The following is a 15,534-nucleotide window of genomic DNA, read 5'->3' as shown; positions in this document are numbered from 1 at the left end:
ACAACAAAAGGCCAAAAAAAAAAAAAACCCCAAAACAAAACACCAAATTAATAATTATATTTTTTTACAACAAAGTATAAAGTAGTATCAAGTTATCCCCAAAATAAGAATAGCTCTGAGCTGCTTTGCACATACTGCAAGATAATTATTTGTTAGAAGTAACATTTTTCAGGAAAAAAATTAAATAAATATACATCTTTATAGGAACTGGAAGGAATGAGACATCACTCATTTCCTCTGCACACGCACTTCCCATAATTACAAACTGAAGGGCCACTTACAGCCAGGAAGCTCACCAACAGCATGAAACAGATATATTAACCCACATCCCTCCATCTCTGCTGTGCAGCCTGAACCATCAGTGGCTACAGTAGCAAGCTCCCATAATAACAGGAAGCAGCAGTGAGCCTTTGAACAGAACCCAGGAAAACAGACATCTGTGCAGAACGAATGCTAAGGCTTGACTGGATGCAAAAAAAAAAAAAAAAAAAAAAAAAAAAAAAACCACCTTATTGTAGAAGATTGAATTCTCTAAGTTGATTATGTGTTCAGTGCTGCTCCAACAAGTTGACAGGCACAAATGAATTTCATCAAAACCTAACAGAATATTTTAAATAACACTAAAGAAGTCTTAAATTTGACAGTGAAAACAAAGGCATAAGTCATAGTGGAGGATCACGTCTAAGAATGTAATATACAGAATGGCACATATAGATAATAATGTCCCATGTAATGGATATTTGATATGAAATGAAATTTTAGATATTTTTACTTCCAAAAGGAAAGTTAATGGTAGTTCTCTGTTGATAGATCCATGCAAATACCCTTGGGTACACATTGTCCTTTCTCCAAGGGTTTCTCTCTCTTGTCCATGTGCTTAAGTCTACATGAAAGTTTTGTAGTAAAATCTACCTCTGTCTCAAAATAAAATATAACATATGGGATGATAGCCACCTCTGTTTATTTGTATGCCTTATTTACCTTGACTGTTATAGCAGAAAAGCTGAGGAAACAACACCAACAAATCATTAAACAAATGTAAAAGATAAGAGGCTACAGCTCAGTATGAGAAGAAGGGATTTGATTTCAGTACCAATTTTAAAAAGATAAATAAATCAACTCTATTAACTTATGGGAAAATGTTAATTTTATCAGAAATGAAAGAAAGTCAATAAGCTGCTTCTGCTGCCTATTAAAGCAGTAAATTTACCACTGTGACTACCTGGTGAAAAGTAATACAAAATATTCCTAGCTTACAGCAAATGCAACATATATAAATATGTTATGCATGTGCATATTTTATATATGCAAATATGCTGTCCTTAAAAATGTATAGCCTTTTAGGGCTAGAAATATGGGTCCTTGGTTAAGAGCATTTGCTGCTCTTAAGGAAGATCCAACTTCAGTTCCAGGATGTACATGGTAGCTTATAGCCAACTGTCCTGAACTCTAGTTCCAGGGAATCTGAAGGGTATCCAAGGGCATCAGGCATATATGCAGTAGACACACACACACAGATATATATATATATATATATATATATATATATATATATATATATATATGCACTATATATATGCACTATATATATGCATATATATATGTAGGAAAATAAACTCATTCACATTAACTAAAAATAAAAATGTCTTTAAAAAGTATACCCTTTGAACTAAGTAAATCAAAATATAAAAGTCTAGTAACAAGGATCTGATAAAATCTGTTATACAACAGACATCAACCAACTAACAAGTTACAGTATGAGATTAATTTGCAGAGTGCAATTAAAATTTGACTTTAGACTCTCTGACCAAAATTGCATAAAAAAAAATCTGTGTGACATAAGTCAAAATGAAACTAAGGTAATTCATGCTCCTCATTTACGAGACACAATTGATCATCGCCCTCAGAAACGCTATTGTAATGATTTAATTATAGTTTGGCTAGCACATAATTTGGGCAAAATTAGCCAACTATTATTCAAAATTAAATGTTCATACAATTCAGACTTCTTTAATGTTTTAATTTTATATTTCTAATTTATGGGCATTGCTTTTTTGGAAAATGCTCATTAATTCTAATTTAAAGTTGTTGATGAGGTTCACAAATACCAATTAATCAACTAATTAGTACGCTTTATAAATATTTAAGTAAAGACATTTAATGATTTGTTCTTTAGAATAATCAAAAGCAATTCTTGACACACATCAATTGCAGGCCCCATGTGGCCTTAGGATTGGTGTGTACTAACACCAGGAAGAATCTATGTATGGAACAATAGTTGGCAGGGTTAGGTGAGCCCTGTGTTGGTGACAACGTGATTTATTAAACTATTTGAGAAAGAATACTCTACAGGAGGCTGGCTGGTGAGGTGACTACTTGCCCTACTGATTTCAAGTCAGCAGGGTTAGAATAAGCTGCCAATGTTTGCTACCCATGGCTCTTACAGCAAACATGGGTAAGTTAATTTTAAATAAAAATCACAATCTATACTCCAGGGATTAAAGAGGGAATATTTTCTTATAGCATCAAGTTAAGAAGACAATGTTTTCCTATGAACTGAAAATGAGAAAAGCATGAAATTTCTCCCCATCACTTACATCTTAATGATGTTGTTTTTAGCCCAAGAATAATGTTATTTTTCAATGTACACTGATTTGAATCATCACATATTGCACAAGAAAAAAAATCAACTCAATGGTTTGTAAATCTGAACTTTTAAAAATATTCTGCAATATCTCACTGTATAAATTTTGCCCTTTCTTTAAAACAATAATAATATGCCAAGTATATTATCGATCAGAGACAGCAATTTCCCAGCATCATATGAGAAAATGATGAGAGAACATTAGTGTAAATGAATTATATTTTATTCTATTACAAACATTTATATAACATTATATTTAAAAGGTAGAATTTGAGAAAGATTGTGGTATGTTCAGAGACTTATTTTATACAAGTGTGCTCGTGTGCTCCACGTGCATACAGAATCCTGCAGTGGCAGGCAAAGTGCATCAGATACACAGGAACTTTAGTTACAGATGGTTGTCAGGGACTGTGTGTCCATGTGAGTGTGTACATGTGTGTATGCATATATGTGTGCATGTGATTATATGCATCTGTGTGCATGTGTGTGCATATGAGTGTGTGCATATGAGTGTGCATGTGAGTGTGTCCATGTGTGTATGCATGTGAGAGTGCATGTGTTTGTGCATGTGAGTGTGTGCATGTGTGTGCATGTTAGTGTGTGCATGTGTGTGCATGTGTGTGCATGTGAGTGTGTTTGCATATGAATGTGTGAGTATATGTATGTGCATATGAGTGTGTGTATGTTTGTGTGCATATGTATGTGCATGTGAGTGTGTACATGTGAGTGTGTATGTAAATGAGTGTATGTGTGCATGTGAGCGTGTATGTACATGTGTGTGTGTAAATGTGAGTGTGTGTGTGTGTGTGTGTGTGTGTGTGTGTGTATGTGCACATGCACACCAGGAGGCATATCCAGGTCTTCTAAAAGAGCAGTGGTTAACTGCCAAACCACCTCACTAGCCCTTGACTGTGTTTTTACTTTTCTTTGTTTGTTTGCTTCTTTTTTGTTTTGAATGCAGGCTACTGTTATTACTTTTAATGTCATCCAACATTATGTGTGGAACTCTATGTAACATGCAAAATATAAATAAAAAGCAATTAATTATAACTATAATGAATAAGATACAGGAGGGCTCTCTAACTAAGGAGGGCATTGAAGAAAATTAACTAGATATCTTTCCCTACAGGTTTAAGGCTTTAACCCTTACACTCTATTTTTAATTAAAGTAATTTGAGCTCAAATTATCATTTATTATTTCAGCATTGAGTCTATGAGGATTTTCTGTGGTTGTGTTTCATGTAAATGTGGTGGTATTTATCTCTGAAAAGACAGGACAACAGGGCAAGAGGTTTTAGAGAGTGCTTAGATGTTCTGCAGCCCACTCTCTCAACTAGTGACTCTAAGTGAAAATATTGCTAAAAGAAATATTAAAGAAAATAGGGTGTATAGAAAAGTCCACAGACTTCAGATTGAAGTACAAACTATTGCTAGTCTGTCAATAATAAACTCACACATTCCTTTGATTAATATGATAGATTTAGTGTTACCTTACAGATGAGCAAAGCAGTCAGGAGATTAGATTTTTAAAAAGAAGGAGGAGGAAGAGGAGGAGGAAGAAAAGGAGGAGGAAGAGAGGAAGAAGACAATGAAGAGGATGATGACAAAGAAGATGAAGAAAAAGAAAAGGAGGAGGAAGAGAGGAAGAAGACAATGAAGAGGATGATGACAAAGAAGATGAAGAAAAAGAAAAGGAGGAGGAGGAGGAGGAGAAACAAAAGGAAGAGAAGGAGGAGGAGGAGGAGGAGGTGGAGGAGGAGGAGGAGGAGGAGGAGGAGGAGGAGGGCAGCGACGACGATGACCTAAGGACAACTAGGAACAGAAGTAGAAAAAAATGGGCATTTTTTTTCTTCCAATCTATCCCATATGGACTAAACCCTTGAGATAAATGAATATCAGCAGGGCACCCAAGCAGTTCTGGGGAAATATCTGAAAGTATGAACTCCTTTGATAGAAGAATGTGTATGACTTTAAGATGTGCTAAATATAAGAGAAAGAGATGAGCCTGGAAAACACATAAACTCTGAGAGTTAAGAGTGCATGACTACTTAACTCAGAAAGAGAAAATTTTTTTGCCTGTCACCATCTATTTTAAAATTCCCCTTGGCTGTTCACTATGATCACTCCTTGGAGGAATGACATTTTGATAACTGTCTTACCAGAAGGAATGAGGATATGTAGGCCATCAGGGTTAAGCCTATATAGTCATGGCAAAAAAAAAAAAAAAATCTTTCCATAAGTCCAAAGAAAGGGGGAGAGGAGAGAGATAAAAGTAGGGAGGGAAAGAGAGGGAGAGAGAAAGAGAGGGAGAGAGAAAGAGAGGGAGGGGGAGGCAGAGGGGGAGGGGAGGTGGAGGGGAAGGGGGAGGGGAGGTGAGGGAGAGGGAGAGGGGGAGGGGGAGGGGGAGGAGGAGAGGGAGAGAAAGAGAAGATGTTGGGGAGGGGGAGTGAAGAGGGAGAGAGGGAAAGAGGAGAGAGAAAGAGAGGAAGAAAAAGGGGGAGGCAGAGGGAAAGGGAGAGAAAGAGAGGGGGATGGGGAGGGGAGGGGAAGGGAAAAGGGAGAGAGGGGGAGAGAGAGGCAGAAAGAGAAAAAGATGGAAAAAGAGGGGGAGGCAGAGGGAAAGGGAGAGAAAGAGAGGGGGAGGGGAGAGGGAGAGAAAGACAGGGATGGGAGGAGAGAAAGAGAAAGGGAGGGGAGGGGAGAGAGAGAAAGAAAGAGAGAGAGAGAGAGAGAGAGAGAGAGAGAGAGAGAGAGAGAGAGAGATCCCTTGTGTTTTTTCAGTTCTCTTGATGGGTAAAATACAGATACTTAAATTTATTCCTTGTGATCAAACTATACAGTCTTCAAGAGAGACAAGTCTGTTATATGAAGCATTTAAAACATTCCAGCTCTTTGACCCTGAGTCATTTTCATCTTTACAGAGTAAATTCTCCCTTCTTTCCATCTTCTTTTTAATAATAAATTTCTGCATCACAGGCTTTTGCAAGCAGTATGTTGCACAGTGCTGACTTCCAAGGAAAACAAAACCTCTGCCAAGCACAGAATTCAAGAAGTTCACAGGAGCAGCAAAGAAGGCAACGGGAAAACAAAATGGTTCTATCTGAGCACAGATATTTTTAAGAGTGCCGTGAGAAATGACAAGAGCTGGCATAATGTTTTTATTTGTTATTGATAGAGTTTCACTATGCTACTTTTCCCCGTTATTTGTTTATATAAAAATAAATGCTTTGGGCTTCTTGGGAGAATTGTAAACAAAGCTCAAAGCTGCAGGGGAACTTGGGACTCTATAGGAAAGAAGACATTCTTTCTAGCACATATGCTAAAAGACATGGCAGGAATAATTAGCTGAGCCTCACGCCATGAGCCTATGCTGCCAACTACTTGGAAGCGCAAACTGAAGCATGTTTGAAGTACAAAGCAAGCTAAACGCCTGCCTGAACAACTGAGTGTGGTGCTGTCTCCAAATAATGTTTTAAATGGGTTGGGCTACAGCATAATTGGAAAGCATTTGCCTAGCATGTGCAAGGTCACAGGTTCAATCCCCAGCATGACTTAGTGGTCCAAAGATGGAAGATGGATCCTGGAGGCCACCAGGGTTGAGTTTTAATGCACTCTAAGAAATCTGTTTTGCCTTGCAGATGGGGTTGGGTTTCACTTTAGACCATGCTAACCTAGAACTCTGTAGCTCAGGCTGGCCTTGATCTCATTGTGATCTTCCAGCCTGAGGCTCCTGAGCAGTTGCCATGATTGGCTTTAAGAAGACTAACACAAAATTTGTAAATGTACAGAGGTAATTTATACAGGAGGAAGAATGTAACTTGGTCTGCTTTCTAACTACTTGTTTTTTTGCTGGGTCTGTTTTTTTATTCACTAAACAAATTTTTATTGTATACCTATGATTGGGCAAACCCCGATAAAGCCATGGCTCACATAGCAGTGAACAAAATAAAATGTACTTCTTTCTTCCCTCAGCTCTCATAATCTAGTGAAGGAAGAGGTAAGACATTCAGAGAAGCTGCTAGCCCAGGGGTCCTGATGCAGATGAAGAGGATCTACAGTATCACAGGAGGATGGGAGTGCATAACAAAAGGTAATAGTAGGGGCTGGGCATAAGGCTTATTCTTGCAAGCAAGCCAGGAAAGCCCCTTTGAAAGATGGCCTCCCTCAGAGACCTGGAGAAAGTCAAGATAGGCACACTCATAGATCTGGAGGGCGAGCACATCAGACAGGATACAGCTGGTACAGGAAAAAGAACAGAGCCCGCAAGGAGCAACAGAAGGCCCCTAAACCACCATTTAAAAGGAATCAGGTTTGTGCAGTCACCGATCTACATTTAATCCTTACTTCATCCCAACAGCAAGAAAAGAAAAAAAAATACACCCTAAGGAGCATTCCCTATAAAAGATTGAGATAATGGGACTTCTCCTTGGCCTAAACTCTTACTCAATTCTACCCAGAGGCAACCTATGAGTTGTCATACATTGCATATTATATTTTGCTTGTTCCATGAGCTTCTGTGTTCTTAGACTTATAAGACTTGGCAGGGCATAGGACATTTGCTCAGTGAATGAAAGGCTTTGGGCAGAATCCTCAGCCCTGCAGGGAGAGGGACGTTGGAGAGACTCAAGTGAGGAGCGCTTGCGTGGGTATAGCCTCCCAACTCTATGGTGAGTATGACAGCCAAGGAGTTTTCTGTGTGATGTAGAAGCTCAAACTTACTTAGCCTTGGCATTATCTCTCTGGCACATGCTTTTCCATTTCTTTATTGATAGGTTTCCTTCCTCCAGAATCCTGTATGAGAATATGGCTGCCTTGCTGGCTCCATGTGCAGGAAGCTCTGCTAAAGTGACAATCTCTGAACCAGGGAGATATGCAACTGAGTATTCATGCCAGCACAGCCCTCTCTGCTTTGTTTCTCGATGTTCCTTTCTTCAGTTGCTGGTTACCAAGAGTGGGATGTCAGGACTACATTGCCCTCTGCACAAAGGGGACAATGGCAGTTTGCTTTTCATTGGACGAGGTCAGAGATAAGCTAGCAGAATCACAGGGACTCCCACACTTCATTTCTTAGCCCTCTGAGATTCTATAGGCAGAACCTGAGATTCTGCAAGATGTAATACAGATCATGTGGAAAACAGTTTACTGTCTTTCATGATTTAATGGCTAAACTAGGAGACATTATCAGCTGCCTTTGGGTGGATGAGATATGCCCACCTGACTGCCTTATAAACAGCCTTCATTACAGCTTCTTCAGTACCACTCTCCAACCTCCAAATTAGCTCCAGGTTACAGGACATCATCAGAGACATTGACTTTACTGGAGGTTTCATAGGGGAGGCAGAGAAGTTGATTACATTATAGAGAACACAGCCAAAAATCCCAAAGACAAGCTCTAGGGAGCACACAGGGCAAAGTAAGTGAGGCTTTTACAATTTACTACGGTCAGCTTTTCTTGCTTTGAGAATCTTTCCCAAAGTCACACAAATGCCATTTTAAATATCCCAGGGCACTATTGCTTCTCCCTCTTACACTATCAGAAAAATTAACAAGAAAAAGGAGAGTTCCTTAGTACTCTTTAAAAAATATAGTGTGTGTGTATGTGTGTGTGTGTGTGTGTGTGTGTGTGTGTGTGTGTGTGTGGTGTTAGTTTGTGTGTATGTGATGAATGTGCTCACATGTGTTTGTGTGTGTGTGTGTGTGTGTGTGGTATCTTTATATGTACATGAAGATGTTTAAAGACAAGAGATCAGCTTTCAATGTTGGTCTTCAGTAACCATACACCATTTTGTTGTTGCTGTTTTTGAGATGGCTTCTCTCACTGGCCTGAAACTCACAAGATAGACTATGCTGGATAATCAGCCAGCTCCAGAGATCCCCCCCCCCCTATTTTTGGTTCCCCAGGATCAGAATTATAAACATGTGCTCCCACACTTGGTTTTTATATGTGGGTTCTAGGAATTGAACTCAGGTCCCCATGTGGCAAACATTTTAACAACTGAACTTTCTATCTTCAGAAAGCTTCCCAAACCCAACCATAGCCCACTGAAGACTCAAGTTACTGAAAACCTTTTTCCACTCACAGAGAAATACAAGGTCCTGAATTCCACTCACCCTCTGACCCTGACTGTAAGGGCTGTAACCTGGCAGTCAGTAGAAAGTCCAGGATATTGAGGGGGGGGGGAGAGTTTGCAGAGAGCAAGTGTCTAGAGTCTACGATTTGCTTGAGTTTAACCCTTGTCCATTCTAAGGCCAGTTCTCTGTCTCTGCTAAGTGTAAGGAGGTTCCCTCAGCTGGGTTTAGACTATTTTCCTAAGTCTCCTTTGCCTCCTCCCTCACAGTGACTACCAATCTGCTAACCCCACAGGCTGCTAAGTCTTAGAATTACTAGTGAAGTGACATTTGGATTCTGTGTAACGTTTATACTACGTGTGCGTTGATGTGTACATCTCAATGTAGTGGGCACTGTCACTGATTCAGTGCCATATCCAGCACAAGAGCTCTTTCCTGTCACATAGCTTAGCTTAGGAAAACTGGGCAGCAAAATGAAACAAGCTCATGATTCTACATAAGGAAATTCCACCAATGATACTTCAATGAGCACTGCATATTAAAGACTAGAGAAGTCTTTAAGGAACCAGGGTTAAAGATTCCACAGAACCTTTCTTTCCACTTAAAGAAAGATTAACTACGTTTGAAGAAATAGATTTTTAACAATCTGTTTTGTGGGTTTCTAAATATTTCTCTTATGATTTATTTTCTTTCCTTATTAAAAACATTATGGGGCCCTGCTTTATGAATATAGAAATGAATCGAAAGAGGCAGGATGGAAGCAATTACATAGTAATGAACAGGGATTAAAATTTAGGTCAGCTACATGTGACTCACATTGTTTCCTTTTCCTACTGGTCTGCTTTTAGCATAAATAATCGCAGAGTTCATGCTAAATCTCCGGTCTCCGGCACCGGAACATTTTGATGAGGAGAAAGAAAGATGTCAGATTTCATATTCCTTCATTTTAAACTCACTGGATGTATTTATCCTCTTGTTCTCCATCTTTCTTAAGACTGTAGAACATGATATATTTTTAATTTTCTCTATAAATTAATCATACTTCAAATTTTAGCTGTGCAAACATCTCTAAGAGTAAAGTATATGTAGGCTGCTTAAATACCAACTGTTCACTTGACATAGTTCATTAGTACCAACCATTCATTTCTTCCTGCATTCATTCATTCCTGCATTCATTCATTCCTGCATTCATTCATTCCTGCATTCATTCATTCCTGCATTCTTCGTTCATTCATTCCTGCATTCATTCACTCTTTCAGTGCAAACTAGTCACACATATTTAGCTCTAGGCTCTATGAAAGTATAGCTAGGCTGGAATTTCTAACCCAGAGGTTCTTTGTAATAGGTTCTGAAACATTAATAAAGAGTAAGGAGTGATGATCCATGTGAATTCACCAGGACAACCGGCTCAAATCTCACCTCAGACATGATGCTGACTTATGAGTTACATGATCTTGATACAAACTATATAGTCATCAGCTATTTTTACCTTGACCAATGATCATGTCCTCGTGCTGTCACCACATCTGAGTTCTTTCAGATATATGTAATTACTTCTACATGATCTTGAATGAAGGGAAAGCTCATTCTCTGACTAAACCAATATACACTTACAGAATTTGACCATATTTATAATTAACACAATATGTCATGCATTCTGAGTTAGAGTCCCATGTAGTATACATGTATAGCTCCACACAGCCTCACAAATCAGATTCAGGCTGATTTTCTATAGGGCAGTCGAAAACCTCTATATTTCCATATAACTTGGTCACCTGGAAGATGGAAGCTTGGGATATCTTAATAAGAAAGGACTTTGAATCCTAATAATAAATGTTTAAGGTAACCAGGGGCCAAAACTACACATTGGTTCAGCAAGTATGAGAGGTTCTGGCCCTCATATGTATTCTTTGCTACTTGGAAATACAATTAATTTTCCAATGCAAACAATGAGTCTAGAAACACAAAAGGCTGGGTAGTAGAGCATAAGCCGGGCAAATCCCAAGGTCCTGGGTCCCACTTCCACACTGCCACCCCCAAACACAAATGCCTGAGAAAACAACTAAACCAATCAAACCACCTAAGAACCACCTCTCAACTCCAAGCAATATCCCAGAACACCACAAGGGAAAACTTTGTAGGTTCTGGGCAGGTGAAACAAATTCCTTTAAAAATAAACATGAAGGCATGACGCTTTAATTTATTAAGGCCACAGACCTTTCTTCAGTCAAAACATAAGTGTGCCCATAAATCTGTAGTTTTCAGTTCATTTCGCTATGCCTTAGATTATTTGTGAGAATTTGTATAATTATGCATGATTATGTAGGAAACAAACAAACAAAGCAGGAATTTCATACATTGTTTCTAAGTATGTACCTGCTGTTGATCAGAATAGGACTAACATTTTCAGTTTCTTTGCTTGGGTTTCATTTACATAATTGTTTATGAAATGACTTGTTCAGTGTTATTTTCCACAGAAAATTATTAAAACTCAATCAAACCTACAACAGTGGTGACTTCCTGAGACTAATCTATAAAAATAATCTCTTCTTAGAAAAAAAAAAACTTAGAAAACTTGGGGGAAAATAATGAAATCCAGAAACAGTATCAGTTGAACCAAAAATTTTGAACTCAAAGAGATTTATTTGTTCTTGAAGTTGGATTGTTTGTCTTCTTCTTTCTTTATAAAATATTTTGATATATTAAACTTGATATGAATAATATATTATTCTTTTGAATCAGTGTTAAAATTAATAATGTATATTTAAAAATTGAAAAAGCCAGGTTGCTTCTCTGTGACTATAAATATTTATCTGTACACACACACACACACACACATTTGTTAATATATAACTTGCCTTTATGCAATTTTTTAAAAACCTTCATTTAAGGTATTATTAATGTCAATAAAACCAACTAAATCCAAGGAAAATTCTCTAGGCTACCATATTTTAAAATGCTCTTAAAAATAATTCGAAATGAAACAGCATGACTTTTAAAATAAAACTGTAATTCCTACGAATTACATTCCTAAACTCAGGTTAAAGCCTGGTGCGTATAAAGAGCTACTGAATTCACCTTTGTGGCTGTAAAACATGAGTCCTGAATGCTGCTGTGGGTTTCTGTAGTGCTGGGGTGACTTTTATCCCATTACTTGTATCCCTATAGAAAACTGTCAAAGGGAAATAACAGTCACGTGAGGCGAGGATTAAACTATGCTGCGAATGCCCACGGTCACATCCTCAGAGGAAGACAATTCAGTTTTTCAAGATTCTCAAAGTGGAGTCCTAATCTCTCAAGCTTGCTCAAGTTGAGCAGTGATCTCAGTATTATTGCTTTCAAATTTTGCAAGTTGCACATGCTCAAATAGTTCCTGAGAATTACATGCACGCATGCGCACACACGTGGGCATACATACAACACATTCCTTAGAAGAACCCAGTTCATAACTTAGTATGCAAAGGGAGTTTTATCTTCGAAAAAAAAATGATCAGAGGTAGCGCTGGGAGACTAGGGTTATTTATTTAACTTACCATCAGGAAATGCTTTTAAAAAACCAAGCTCATTAAATTGGTGGCTATCTTATTTCCAGCCACTCTCCAGAGACTTCACAACCCAGGCCCTGTTATGTAAAGTCCTGTACGTGTTACAGTGTATCTATTAAGTCTTCCCGGTGCTGTAAAATGCTTTGGAAAGTGTTCTGGGTCTAAATTTTCCTGATCTTATTCTTGCCAGTGTGGATCTTGAAAGGCTGCTGTTCCTAAGCTACTTTTTCATTGATAAAATGGAGGTGGAGGTCAGTGAGACAGCTCGTTGGCTAAAGGTGGCGGCTGCCAAATCCATCAACCTGAGTTCAATCTGTAGCATCCTGAGGATAGGAGAAGATGACATTTCTTTTCTGTTCTTTCTCCTCTCTCCTTTCCTCTCCTCTCCTCTCCTCTCCTCTCCTCTCCTCTCCTCTCCTCCTTCCCTCCCTCTCTCTCTCTCTCTCTCTCTCTCTCTCTGCCCCTCCTGCATGCATGTGTGCCATGCATGCATATATGCATGTTCTCATGTGCACAGATACCCAGCATATGCATGTCTGTCTGTCAAGAGGTCCCAGGATAATGTTCAGTCCTTCATGATTTCTCTTTCACCTTATTTACTATCCTAAAATCTCCTGGTCAAACCCAGAGTTCACCAATATAGCTAATCTCTTGAGCCAGCTTGTTCCACTGATCCCATCTCTACTTTGTTGGCTTGAATTATAGATGGGCCACCATGCACACCCAGCATTGAAGTGGGCTCTGTGGGTCCGAGCACTGGGCCTCTTGACTGAGCATTAAGTACATTAATGGCAAAGCCATCTCCTCAGGCTCTATTCTAAGAGTTCAACACTGCTGGCACTTTCTCATTCCTCGTGTTTCATTTGTAATAGCACCTCATCAGAGACACTCTCCATAACTGTCCTGCCATCCCATCTCACTGGACCCTCATATAATACAAACAAACATGGAGCACCTTCTCTGAGCCAGGCTTGGTACTAAGAATAAACAAGAGTCTGGTATAACCTGCACCTTCCCGGCTGTTTTCAGTAGTTGCTCAAACATAAAATTATCTTTTAGGACTGGCTCTTGCCTATCTCCCACTGAAACCTTGAGTTTCAGGACAATAAAAATCCAGTCAGTATGTGCTGTGTGCACTGAGTTGAGACACACAACATATATTTAGAGAAAGATTCCCTGATGTAAGATAAAACTGAGCAGCGGGAGTCAACTGGTCACGAATCTTCTAAAGATGAGGAATTAGCTTGGTTTGGTGGTGTACACCTCTAATTCCAGCAATTAGGATGCAGGGGCAAATAGATTTCTATGAGTTCAAGGCCAGCCTTATTTACACATCAAATTCTCCAGGAATACACAAATATCATACACACCATACACACACACACACATTCTCTCTGTCACCTCCTAGTTCCTCCCTCCCTCTCCCTTCCTTCATTTCTTTTTCTCTATTACTACTACTCCTACTACAAACACACACACACACACACACACACACACACACACACACACACACATCATGTACATAGAGAGAGAGGATGTATAAATCTGAAAATTATACTATTGTGTCAATACTTCTAGGCACTAAATTTCACACTGCCCAGATGGAGTCTCTTGATACAGAAAAGCATCTTGTGACATACATGTTTATGTGAAACTATAATAAATGACATGTTTAGTGCTTTAGTTTTAAAGACCTGTTGCGGTTCTTGGGTACAAATTGAGAGCTTGTGTGCAATAAAAGAGCTTTAAGATGCTCTGCTCACACTAGGAATTTTCTGCCTGTTTTCTTCTGTCATAGTAAAATTGCTTACTTGTCAATACTACAAACATCTCACCCACAGGGCGGCCTTTGTAGGTGCCGATGTGCCTATTTTATAAACTACCCTACAAATCAGGAAGTGGTGGGATACAGTTCTGGCCAACATACAGAAGCAGAAGTCACCATGGGACATTTCTATGGGGACTCTTGGCTAGTTGAGTGATCAATAGCCAACTCTATGCCATGCCTTTGCTTGCTTTGACCTGATAAAGCCAGTCTCTGGCAAATTGGTATCTTGCTTTTCTTTTGTTTGCTTCTTGCCTTCAAGTAATGTAGGACAAAGCAGTGACCTCCTGACACAAAGAAACCACACAGCAAAACTAGTAAATTCTATTCCAATAACCCAAAGTGTCGCCAGTTAGCTCTCCCTAAGCGGGCAGCTACTAATATAGTGACCCCTGTCACCCCCCCCCCCACACACACACACACATACACAATTTCTTAGGAAACAGTAGCAATAATGATGGTTAGCAAATAAATACTGGGAAAAAACAACCCTTGGAAATGGAAGATAGACCCTCCACACATTATCTGACCTGTATTAACTCAAAAAAAAAAAAAAAAAAAACCACAGAATTCTGATTGTATAATAGTATGTAGAGGCACGATTTATGCTGTGAGTTTGGTATGTGTATGTGTGTATACTTGTGTGTGTATGTGCTTGTGTGTATGCTTGTGTATGTGTGTATTTGTGTTTGGTTCATAGCAAATTCAAGCATATGCATTACATCTGTGTGGTAAACATAAGTATATCTCAGTCCTCTTTTCTACCATATATTTGAATCTAGTTGGATCCTGAGAACTGAGAATTCACTTTCAAATCTGGCTACTGGAGCACTGTGTCTCATTTTCTTTCAAAGACAGAGATAAAATAGTCCCAAGAAAGAAAAAAGGTACAAGAAATAGGAAAATATTAATAAATCATAAATCTAGCCAAGGACTAGTAATAAGAATAGCTGAAATGAACATATACAACCTCAACACTTAACAACAGCACTTCAATTAAAAACGGGTAAACTGAGGAAGGGATAACTCTCCAGAAGCAACACGTGAGTATGTCACCAGCACATGGAGATGTGCTTGGCCAGGAACTCTGTGGGAAGGGGAGGTCAAAGACACAGTGAAAGACCACTTCACACTCCCAAAGAAGGTGTTTCCTTTTTAAATAGGCACACAGAAAATTGTACGTGTTGACAAACATTTGGAAGAATAGCTACTCCCACCATCTGCTACTGGGAATACAGCCACTTTGCAAAAGAAATGGCGAGTTTATCAAAATGTGCAAAATGGTGTTTTCATATAAAGTTGGAATGCCATTTATAAGCATATGATAATACACCCACAGAAGCCTGAACAGTGATATCCAGGGCACACCCAAATGCAGAAATAACTCCAAGTCCATCAGCTAATCAATAGATGGTGCACACACACACACACACACACACAACTAGGTGTGA

The 15,534-nt window shown here is 38.9% G+C and overlaps 1 protein-coding gene across 2 annotated transcripts in view; it reads right to left on the bottom strand.

The window, feature by feature from the left end:
• Window positions 1-15,534, bottom strand: part of Pde3a (phosphodiesterase 3A) — a 256,100-nt gene that overhangs the window by 109,009 nt on the left and 131,557 nt on the right. The window lies entirely within an intron of this gene.

This window comes from Arvicanthis niloticus, chromosome 9, assembly GCF_011762505.2.
Source record: "Arvicanthis niloticus isolate mArvNil1 chromosome 9, mArvNil1.pat.X, whole genome shotgun sequence".
In the NCBI taxonomy this organism is placed as follows: domain Eukaryota; kingdom Metazoa; phylum Chordata; class Mammalia; order Rodentia; family Muridae; genus Arvicanthis; species Arvicanthis niloticus.
Note: the sequence above shows the minus strand (reverse complement) of the source record. Positions and strands in the feature narration are given on the sequence as shown.